Source organism: Hordeum vulgare, chromosome 1H (genome assembly GCF_904849725.1).
Source record: "Hordeum vulgare subsp. vulgare chromosome 1H, MorexV3_pseudomolecules_assembly, whole genome shotgun sequence".
Classification (NCBI taxonomy): Eukaryota; Viridiplantae; Streptophyta; class Magnoliopsida; order Poales; family Poaceae; genus Hordeum; species Hordeum vulgare.
In genome coordinates, this window is record NC_058518.1 from 360,108,673 (window position 1) to 360,121,461 (window position 12,789).

A 12,789-nucleotide genomic window follows, 5' to 3' on the forward strand; every position below is an offset into this window, starting at 1 on the left:
TATCTCATGAGTTGGCCTTCAGCCTCTTTATTGTAATCTTTGTTGTAATAAAGTACTCGATATGAGATCTGATTAATAAAGCTGTGTGATTGAACTCTCGATATATACATTGATGTACTGTGTGTGTACCAGCATGATCTTGGAATGGTACGAAAACACCAGAGACTTGGCCGTTTCAGGTCGGGTCGCTACAAATAAGGTATCACAACACACACCAACCGTCGGACGTAACCTCTAGGATTGGAAAAGCCTTAGGAAGAAAAATATTTTCTTATATCTACAAATCTTCTATGTTTCTCTTCTACTCATTTATGACTTCTCTCCGATCTTCCAATATTTTCTAGATGGCCACCTTCATATCAGTTAAGGTCACGGAGTTTTTCCAACCCGACGCAACAATGCCCTTCGGAAAGGAGCTGATGCATATCACCAAGGACTTAAGGATTGCTCTGCCAACCATCACCGAAAAACCTACCATGTCTTACCCGGTAGATGCAAGCTACATGATTGAGGTGCACATCCCCGGAATAACTTTCGAGCCGTGCATAGAACCTGTGGTCTTCAAGTTCATCGCACCCAACTGGATTCTCGGAAGGGATATGGCGGTTCACTGTGCACTCAGACGTATCAAGGAGGTGTACAGAGGCTGTCCCATTTCACCGGACTTATTCACGGTCTCCCGGAGACGAGAAGATGGAGAAATCATCAAGACCAAGACTAAAGACGCTCTCGTGTCCTATGCCCAGACCTTGGAGACACACATCGGGACTCTGGAGCTTCGTGTAAGCAAGGACACAAAGAAGATCAAGAAAATGACGCTCCGCGAACTCGACCTCGAAGAAGAATCCCAAGAAGCCCACTACGAGCACGAACTGGAGGTGAAGGACTTCTTGGAGAGGATCGAGAAGTTGAAGGCTCGCGTCGCATATCTGGAGGAAGAATTGGACATGGGCGAATTACTTCACCCTGAAGGAGACGTAGCCCCCTTTATCAACAATGAGGAGGACTACGAAGCAAGCTCTACCGATGGACCCACCACCATGCATTTCTAAGGAGGACACATAGACAAGTCCACCAATTTATCTTATCGTTAAACGTTTAGGTCGATGTTTAGGTTATCGCAAACTTGTATCCCCGTGTTTGAACCTTTTGAGATGATTAATGAAAAACTGTGTGGTGTGATAATTGTTTGTTGCATTTCATATGGGTAGTGTATTTTCTCTTTAGACCCTTGATCTATGCTAATCCCATCCCTCTAAAAACACCAGATGCCTTCGAGACGCGAGGCTGCCTCCAACTTCATGCCGGAACTCACTCACTTGATCCAATAGCAGAATACCCTGATGCAGTTGATCATTTAGAACAATAACAATAAAAACAACCATCATCCACCCGAGGCTGACAATCTCACCCGTTTTCTGAGGTTGAATCCTCCCACTTTCTCCAGCAGCGTTGAGCCCATTGTGGCAGATGATTGGCTCCACAAGATGGAGAGGGATCTAATCACTGCTGGATGTACTGAAGCTGAGAAGGTGCGCTTTGCCGCACATCAACTTGAAGGCCCCGCATCTACATGTTGGGAGAACTACACCACCACATACCCCATTGCTGGTGTGACTTGGGAGCAGTTCAAGCAAGCCTGCCGCACCGCTCATGTCTCAGCTGGATCCATGAGTCTGAAGAAGCATGAGTTTCACAACTTACGCCAGGGAAATCGCTCTGTGGCTCGGTATGTTGGTGAATTCAGCATGCTCGCCCGATATGCACCTGGAGATGTCACCGATGATGCGGCCACGCAGGAGAAGTTCATGGAAGGAATCAACAATGAGTTGAGCATTCAGCTAACTGTGGCCAACTTCAACAACTACCAGGAGCTGGTAGATAAGGCCCTCATCTTGGAGGGGAAACATCAGCAGATTGAGAACCGCAAATGGAAGTATGGACATGGGAAGTTCAATTCTGGATCTCAGCAGAAGCCCCGTTACTTCCCCTATTCAGGGAATACCGGAACATGATTCGGTAAGTTTGGAGGACACACCCACCATAACCACCCAGTGCATAACCATGGAGGCCACAACCATGGAGGAAATGGGAACAACTGCAATGGAGGCAACTTCAAGAATGGCAATGGAGGTAATGGCACTCAGCACCATCCCGCTCCAGCTCAGAAAGATCTGAACCATATCACCTGCTTCAAGTGCCAGAAGACGGGACACTATGCCAATGAATGTCCCCAGAACAAGCTATGAAATGGAAACGACAATGGCAACTCAGCAGCAAAGAAGCCCAATCCTTTTCCCCGAGCTCAGGTGACCCACATCGATGTTGAAGAGGTCTATGATCACGTCCAGTACTAGTACTTTTTGATTCTGGTGCAACACATTCATTCGTATCAAGGGTAGTTGTGGAAAAGTATAGTTTACCAACTAGAACCCTAAGTCAACCCATCAAGGTCAGTCCCCCACGGGGCATGATGACAGCCGGGATAGGATGCCATGCACTGAACCTCAACATTGGAAACCATAAATTTCCCACCGACCTCATCGTATTAGAATCACAGGGACTGGATGTAATCCTAGGCATGGATTGGTTCACCAAGTATGAAGGAAACATTGATTGTGCCCTTAAGTCTATTTGGCTCACCACCCTAGAGCGAAAGCGGATTAAGTATGTTTCCCAACGCCCACCACAGAGTAAACGGGTAAATTATCTCACGGGAGTTGTTCAGGAGGAAGTGTCGATCGTACAAGACTTTCTAGATGTATTACCGGAGGAATTGCCAGGCATGCCACCGGATAGAGATATTGAATTTCTGATCGAGTTATTGCCAGGGACAACCCCAATATCCAAGAGACCATATCGGATGCCCGCAAATGATTTACAAGAAATCAAGAAGCAGATCAAGGAGTTACTAGACAAAGTGTATATTCGCCCAAGTTCGTCACCTTGGGGAGCCCCAGTTCTCTTGGTAGAGAAGAAGGATAAATCCTTGAGAATGGTAGTCGATTACCGTGCATTGAACAAGGAGACCATCAAGAACAAGTATCCCTTGCCGACGATCTATGATTTTTTGACCACTTAGCTAGAGCCCGAGTGTTCTCCAAGATCAATCTTCGATCACGGGATCATTAGTTGAAAATTCGTGAACAGGATATACCCAAGACAGCCTTCACCACAAGGTATGGTCTATATGAGTACACAGTCATGTCATTTGGTTTGACTAATGCTCCTGCATATTTTATGAGTATGATGAACAAGGTATCTGTGGAATATTTGGACAAGTTTTTCGTGGTGTTCATCGATGACATACTGATATTCTCCAAGAACGAGGAAGAACACAAGGAACACTTGCGTTTAATTTTGGAGAAGCTGCGAGAGCATCAGTTATACGCGAAGTTCAGCAAATGGGAATTTTGGTTGACGGAAGTCGGATTCCTCTGACACATTATTTCGGGAGATGGAATAGCAGTGCATCCCGCCAAGGTTCCAGCAGTCACCGAATGGATAGCACCCACCTCAGTTAAGGAGATCCTCAGTTTTCTCAGACTTGCCGGATATTACTAGTCGAGATTGCTGTGGGGACCCCGACTTACTAGTCGAGAATCGCCATGCTCAGTGACCCCAGAGATCAATGCTCACCGAACACAGATGCCGAATAAAAGAGTCTTACATCCATACATATCGTTTGATACAATAAATGACCACTTCGGTCGAGTCTTACATATATAGGGCCCTAAAGGCTTACACTTGAAACTGAACCAATAGCGGAATTTTTGGTTGAAAGCGTGAAGCCATGCCATCAGGCTTAACCTACAGGCATTCTGACTCGGAAGCGTCCTAGCTCGCAAGAACGTCACCGAGTTAATCTTCACCATATCATGTTCTTTCATACCTAGTCAATGAAATAACCAGTGGCAAGCCAATGAGTAATTTGAATGTACTCGCAAACAGCCCATGATATGAACAATGAAAGTGAAGGATAACAATATCATGCAATTCTTGTATAACTCATATGCGTAGAATGATCACGAATATGCATCAAGTTAAAGAATTACTCTTGAAGAACAGGTTACAGATGCCATCGCATCTGTCAAGGGCTGAACACTCCGGGTTCACCCTATGTGCCAAGTCAGCGAACTTGGTCATATCGTTTCATCTAGTAACACCAGTTACCACACATACACACACACTCACACTTGGTTTATGTGAAAACGCTGGACGTAGTTTAAGCAGGATTACCCAACTGTCCTTGACCGTGGACATGGCTATTCGAATAGTTTGACACTCTGCAGAGGTTGCGCGCTGTACCCACGAGAACCAGGAAACTTAGGTGTCATCCACGACTCGCGGTATATCACATATACCCGAGGTAAGTACCCGATCATTATCTTTCCCTTGACGATACTAGACAAAGAGGTCCACTCAATTGGTACCCAGTCCACATGTTGTACGTCTTACGAGCACCGACTCTGGACAGTATCAACCATGCGGGGACCAACGGTGTGCCTGGAACTCATAAAAATGGCATAGTCGCCCTTCCTGGCACGTCCCCATCACGAGAGTGACGACAATCACTCCCGCCACAAGTAATGTGGTTCTTTGCTAGTACCGACCAGAGTAATCAACAAAGCCCCGTCCCATAAAGGGGTAACGTGGTCGCACAGGTGAGGTTGGGACGGTCGACACATCATAAATCTAATCCCATTTCCGAAACCATACTCACACAAAACACCGGTGCACCACTTCACCAAAAGTGGCCACCCATCTCATCATCACCCTCAGGCATTAGTGGCACCCGACGGGGTTTTTCATAAACCTTTGATTTAACTCAACATCATGCTCATGCAATGGTTCTCTAACTCTACTAGTCAACACGATAGTAGCATGATCCTCATAGATGATAGGATCAAGCTCATCATGCTTGTGCTCCGAGGAGCCATATGTATAACATCACCATCATGCCAGTGCTTCTAAGAAGCCTTCGGTACCATCACACCAATGATGAACCGGCACTATGATCACATGCAACGGAAAAGTACTTGCTATTCTAGCATGCATCAATTCATATGCTCAAGTTATGGTCAAAGTGCTGCTTGCCTTGCTCACGTAAGTCCTCGGGGTCTTCGAGGTCTTCCGCTCCGTCTCCGAATACTCCGTCTACCGTCAACTATCGTCGGAAACAACCATAGTAAGCCACATAGCAATCAGAATAAAAGTGCCACTAAAATAGAAGTTTATTTTTTCTTGGACCTCTCTGGTCATGAGAAAAATACCTGAATCATTTCATAGGAGATTTGGATCCTCAAGGATTTTTGAATAGGTGAAAGGAGCAATAGGTGATTATTGAAGGAGCTAACAGAAATCATTCTGTTAAAAATGAGTGAAGGCACCCATTTAACAGAGAATGATTTTAGAAATATTTAGGAAGTGGTTTCACTGGATTTGGAGTTGAAATGAATTTACTAGGTATTTCCTAATGTGGAATAAATAGCAAAGGGGCTATTCATTTGATGCAACCAAAATAAGTCACACAAAAATGTTGACCAGGGTTCTAAAAATAGGGAATGATTTAAGGAGGCTCTGGAAATTTGAATCACTCCAATTGGAGTGGATTTGAAGCCTATGGGATTTTTAAAAGATGGGGTTAATAATATCCAGATTGGGATTCGAAATAAAACACCACAGAAAGTTGGTAGGGAAAAATGTGCAAAGCACTTATTTGGATAGGCCTCATTTTTAGGATCCTGCAGAAATTTGAATCGATGGAATTGGAGTCAGAATGAATTTATGGTGGAATTTGCAAGTTTAACCAAATATGAAAAAGGGAAAAAGACTCAGCTTAGGGGTTATCTTACGCCCAGGGCGTCAAGTTGGCCTTCGGGCTGGCCCAGCAGCTCGGCCGCAAGCGAATGACACGCCGAAGGCGCACAGCCGAAAATACGCTTTCGGAAGGGGGAGGTGCACCACGCTGAGTGCGCCTCCACTTATCCTCGCCGACGGGCCCGGTCGACGCCCAAGGGGATGACGAGGTGGTCCCGCATGTCAGCTCCTTCGTCCACCTCCCGCTTGGCATGAAGGAGAGCAGGGGCTATGTTGCGCAGCGCCGGCGGCGATCTGGCTGCCCCGGCCACCCTCCCGCGGTGCTCCGGCCACCAGCTTGCTCGGGGCATCGAGCCGCATCGACCCCGGGGTTCCATTCCCGTAGGGGAACTGTAGGGAGAATGGCCATGGCCGCTGTTCGAGGGCGGCGTCGGTAGCCGAGGAGGTCGGTGCCCCGGCCATCAGGGTGGATGAAAAGTAGGGGAAGAATACCCCGGAGGGTCCAGGAGGGCCACGGGGTCCAGGGCGAGGGAGAGCTTGGTCCTTCCCGAGTATGGAGCGAGGACCAAGGGAAGGCCTCGGCCATGGGGGCTATGGAGGGAAGAGAAAGCTGCGGGGAAGAGAGTTGGCAGGCTCCATGGGGAAAGGAGGAGGCTGAGAGAGGGCAAGAGAGGCTCGGGGAAAAGGAGATATGCAAGAGGGGGGAAGAGGGAGCTCAGGAGCTCCCTGGAGCTCCCTGTGCATGGATGCCACGCACCACAGAAGGACTTTGGAGGCTAGCTGATGGATGGAGATGCTTGCAACGGTCAAAATAAGATGCTGAGACATGCTTAGACAAGCTGGTTTGGGAAGAAACGGTCGGGAGGAGAGAAACTAGGTGCAGAGCACCCGGTTTGCAGGTCAGGGTGGCGGTCACCACGGCCACCTGTGCCCACAGGACTCAAATGACCAGTCAAAGCTGTCTGGGAGGTGGGGCATGCTATCTGGAAGGGGAGTCTGGAGTTTGGTGGCTAGTGGAGTTGGATTGAACTAGTTTTGACTGCTGCTAAGTTCCTAACAGCAAACTTAGAGCTGACCACAATGGGTCTTAGGTGGGGATCCTTGGGGAGAAATTATGTCTGGCAGTGTTAGTCATGGAAGGACTACAAGACTGCAAAGTTTCAGCTGAAACAAGGGAGGGTAGCTACTACTTGCTGTTCAAAGCCATGATTCAGCCAGAAATCCATTTGTAGAAGTGCTGCTCATTTTCTCCACATGAGCATGCCATATCTTTGTTCTAAATGAAGCCTTGGCATACTAGAGATGCTCTCGAAAGGATTGGGGGTGATAGCTTAAGCAGAAGAATGGAAAGAGAGGTAAAACAGTGCTGCCAAGGGTGAAAATGAGAGAAAGTTACAAAGGGACCTTCTCCAATAATTGACCAATGGCCATGGGAAAGTTACTGGAGGTGAAATGCAACTATGTGAGGCTGTGGTAGAAAATTGAGCTCAAGGATAAAAGTGGAAGGGGCAAAAGAAGCCAAATTAGTGAGTGCACACAAGGTGTTTGATCTGTGATTGGGCTACCAAATGAATTCCAATGGCTATGAAACTTAACAGGGTCAAATAATAGATGAAACTAAGCTTGCACACCAAATTTGGGATTTGCTGGAGAATTTTTCCAATGTAGACTTGAAAACCCCCCAGAAATGGGTTTCTGCTTGGAACCCTATTCAAATACATTTCCACAAATCCAATATTTGGTGTAGGGGCATTATTTGAGCATTAAAGCATTCACAAAAAGTTTGAGGATAATTGGATAAACTTTATAATGTAAAGTTTACCAAAGTCAGAAATCAACAGAGAGGGTTTTGGGGGTCTTAGGACAAGTTCTTTTATTCTCCTTGATGCAGCACTTGGTGTGGATGCCTCATTGGAGTATTGGAACATGTCCACCAAATTTTAGCATAATTGGAGATACTTCACAATGTAGAGTTGCTCAAATTTGATTCTAGACAGCAAGGGTTTTATGGTGATTAGGGGAGCCAAATCAACTTGGATTGAAATGAAACTTGGCAAGATCATCAATATATCATAGATGGCATGCTAAAATTTTACTAGAATTTATTGAGAATATTTCCTACAGAAATATTTCAAAAGCTTGAAATAGGCAGGAATGGTTTTGGAGGGGTTTGCCCTATATTTTGAACATGACCATGTGTTGAAACTCATAAATATGGAATAAATATATTCCCTGAGTTCCCCTAAATTTTCTTAAATATTTTGAAAGCAATAAAAATAACTTTCCTTCATAGAAGACCATTTCTGGCCTCATAGAAAGGCTTTTAAATAAAATAATAAAATAACTTTTAAAATAATAATATGATAGTTTTTGGAAGACATTTTGATAATAGGTTTTAAATAAAATAATTGGTGCAAAAGAAATTCCCTAATGTGAGGACTTGTAGTACAAACCTCATGTGAGGGGTTTGTAAAATTTAATTCAAAGAAATGTTTTTGATGAAAACAATATTTGGTAAAAATAGATATTTATCCTAAGCACATGGCATGATCATTAGTCAGGAGATCATGGAATGAGGAGGTGATTAGGAGGATGGCAAGAATTAATGGGGAGCAATCACATGCATTCAAGCAAACAGGCAAACAATAATAACTCCAATCATCACAAGCACTCACAAATTTTTTTTGATTGGTCCTAAATTTTGAAATAAGTTAATTAATCAGGAAAGCCAAAACTGGGTGTGACAATTGCCAAGCCCATGACAGAGTTGTTGAAGAAGGAGTCCAAGTATAATTGGACCGAGGAATCTGAAGCTAGTTTCCAAGAGTTGAAGAAATGTTTGCTTACCGCCCCAGTGCTGATATTGCCGAACATTCGGAAGGACTTCCATGTGTATTGTGACGCATCACTTCAAGGACTTGGAGGAGTACTCATGCAAGAAGGAAAAGTTGTAGCCTATGCATCCAGGCAGTGATACATCTCCGTCGTATCTACTTTTCCAAACTCTTTTGCCCTTGTTTTGGACTCTAATTTGCATGATTTGAATGGAACTAACCGGGACTGACGCTGTTTTCAGCAGAATTGCCATGGTGTTGTTTTTTTTGCAGAAATAAAAGTTCTCAAAATGTCGTGAAAATTTACGGAGATTTTTTCTGGAATAAAAGAAAAATACCTGCGCAAAGATCCACTGGAGGGGGCGTGCCAGTGGGCCACAAGCCCACAGGCCGCGGCCACCCCCTATGGTCGCGCCGTGCAGGCTTGTGGGGCCCACGTGGCACCACCGCCCCCAATCTCAGCTCTATATCTTCTGTTTCGCCTGGGAAAAAATCAGAGAGAAGGTTTCATCGTGTTTTGCGATACGGAGGCACCGCCACATCCTGTTCTTCATCTGGAGGGCAGATATGGAGTCTGTTTCGGGCTCTGGAGAGGGGAAATCGTCGCCATCGTCATCATCAACCTTTCTCCATCGACAATTCCATGATGCTCTTCATCGTTCTTGAGTAATCTCATCGTAGGTTTGCTGGACGATGATGAGTTGGATGGGATCTATCATGTAATCGAGTTAGTTCTTTACGGGGATTGATACCTAGTATCCACTATGTTCTAGATTGATGTTGCTACTACTTGGCTATGCTTAATGCTTGTCACTAGGGCCCGAGTGCCATGATTTCATATCTGAACCTATTATGTTGTCCCCAATATATGTGTGTTTTAGATCCTATCTTGCAAGTTGTAGTCACCTACTATGTGTTATGACCCGGCAACCTCGGAGTGACAATAGCGGGAACCACTCCCGGAGATGACCATAGTATCAGGAGTTCATGTATTCACCGCGTGTTAATGCGTTGCTCCGGTTCTTTATTAAAAGGAGAACCTTAATATCCTGTAGTTTCCATTACGACCCCGCTGCCATGGGAGGGATGGACAATAGATGTCATGCAAGTTCTTTTCCCTAAGCACGTATGACTACATACGGAATACATGCCTACATTAGATTGATGAACGGGAGCAAGTTACATATCTCTCCGTGTTATAGCTGTTACATGATGAATCACATCCGTCATACTCATCCATCACCGATTCACTGCCTATGAGTCTTTTACTACTGGTCCTCGCTATGTTACTTTGTCTAGGCTTGTCCCTTGCTACAAAAGGGATTGGGCCACTTTGCTGCTACTGTTGCTACTGCTGTTACTTTGCTGCTGCTGCTACTGTTGTTCCTTGCTACTCCGCTGCTACTTAGTGCAAGACCTTTTGTGGAGCAGTTGCTGGGGAAGAATAGTCCCCCGTCAACGTGCTTTTTACTCGCGCCATTGATACAACAGTTAGGAATAGTCTGCCGTCAACGGATCGTTTCTGGCACCATTTCTATCATACTACTTTGCTATTGATACTTTGCTTGCACACACTAATATTTCAGGTGTGGTTGGATCTGACAAATTCAGCTGCTAATACTTGATAATATTCTTTCGCTTCCCATCGTGCAAACTACAAATTTGGGTTGAATACTCTACCCTCGAAAACTGCTGCGATCCCATACGCTTGGGGGACATCAAGGCTTTTTCTGGCGCCGTTGCCGGGGAAGCACAACTATATTCTCTGAGTCACTTGGGATTTACGTCTGCTGATCACTATGAGGAATCCGAAAGATCCAAGAACTAAAATCTTGCCTTCCACTACAAGGAGAGGTAAGGAATTGCCATCTAGCTCTGCACTTGATTCACCTTCAGTTATGAGTAAGTTTGCGACATCGCCTCCTGCTAGAAATCTTGATAGGTCGCCTGTGCTTGATGATGCTACTTATGTTGCCCATGATGCTTATGATGATGCTATGCTTGATACTATGCCTGATGATGCTATGCTTGAGTACATTGCATCAATGCTATCAAAAAGACTTCATCGATTCTTATTGGGAGCTTTGAATGCCCTATTCCTCGTGTCAAGATGAAGTATGATTTTCTTGTTGGGGAGATACACATCCCCATTGAGGTGACCTAGAGACTATTCAGAAATTCTCTGTCTTCTTTTGCGATTCGAGAAAGTTTTTTCGAGGGGACTTGATCAACCCCATTGACGGATTTCTTTCGATGACCGTGAGATGGATGAATCAAGGAGTCACAAACCTCTGTTCCAAGCTTTCACTTTAGGTTGCTTAGAAGAAAAATGATAGATTTAGTTTAGTTTTCCCTATTTTCGGTTTTAGCGTCCGGTCGAAAAGTACCCCAAAAATCAAAGTTCTCCGAACGCTGTGAAAATCAAGTATGATTTTTTCTGGATTTTTTGAAAAATACCGTGACAAAGAGTCTGTGTGGGGCCCACACCAGTGGGCCACAAGTCCTAGGGGCGCGGGCACCCCCCTGGCCACGCCACCCAGGCTTGTGGGGCCCACAGGCACCCCCTCCACTCATTCTTGCTCTCATCCGCTTCTCCTACCTCCAGAAAAAAATCATTTCGCAGCTCAAACCTGTGTTCTTTCTCCTCTTGCTGGGATTTTCGATCTCTTTGCTCAAATCACCATTCTCCGAACTGTTTTGGGGAAATTACTCCTTGGTAAGTGACTCCTCCATTGGTCCAATTAGTTTTTGCTCTAGTGCCTTATACTCCGCGTATTTTTGCTACCTTGGTGACCCTGTTCTTGAGCTTTGCATGCTGATTCTAGCTGGTCCCAAGTAGTTTTGATGCGTAATATGGTCTTTAGGCACTTGTTGGAGTAGTTGCTACAAGTTTAATTGAACCTTGTTCATATTTCCTTTGGGTCACTGAAAATTTCCAAAAAGGAAGATGTTCAGGAGAAAATTTCATGGTGGTTCCTCAAGCAAGAGAGGTCCCCGTCTTGCGATTTAGGAGCCTGATCCTTACCAACCTAGGGATGCGCAGGTACAACCATGTGAATGGCCTTCTGATGAATTTATGATTGAGGCAGGCTTCAAAGATGATTTTGATGCACTTGTTCACAACGTCGGACTCGAAGAATTCATCTCTGATAAATGTGAACAGTATGTTGCTCTCACTGCCTCTTTTGTTTGCAGATTCAAATTTTCAGCTGGCCGTGAGCCATCGGTACTATTTGATCTCTATGATAAATCGTATACCATGGATTTAGAGGATCTCAATAGAATTTGCAAAATACCTATTTGAGGTAGCCTCAATCATCCTCCTAAATCTTCGGTTAGAGATTTTTGCTCTGGTATTGCAGTTGGAGAAACTAGAGACATTACGCAGGCTACCATGGGGAGTATTCAATTTCCTGCCTTGCATTATTTTGCCCTCTTAATAGGCAGATGCATTAATGGCAAGATTGAGCATTGTCACCTCTGCGCATCCGACCTTAGTATCCTTAAGAGCGCAGTGACGGGTGACAAAAGCTTCAACATGGGAGCTATAATAGCAAGGAGGCTGAATAAGAATGCTAATGAAGGGGATTTATTTGGTGTGATCTATGCCACTCGCATAGCAAATTTTCTTGGAGTACCCATCTGCGAAGGAGATCCCCCGCTACATACAGCTTTCCTTGACCGCGTCACTTTAACACGCTACCAGTTCCTTGAGAGGGATGATGAATCCCTCCTTTACCGATTGATATTTAACCGGCAGCGTGTTTTCCATATTACCCTTCCTGCTCCTTCTCTCTTTGACTTTCAGGTAAAACGGAGATATTACATAACCAGAGGAGAGGCAGAGGAGTATGAGAGGGAGGCAAAGGCTGCTCGTCTCCGTGAGGCAGCTATTCAAGCAGTGGCTGCAGCGCTCCCGTATAACCCCCATTATGATTTTGGGTTTCGCCAAGACCATCCTTGGGAGTAGACCAAGTTAGGCCAAAAGCCTAAGCTTGGGGGAGTACGTGTTTCTCACCGACTTTATATTCTTGCTTATGCTTTTACTTTGTTCGTCGGTGTTCACACTTTGCCACTGTATCATCCATGCTAGTTTATTTTCTTTTTCTCGTTTTCTTTTCGTGTGTCTGTCTAG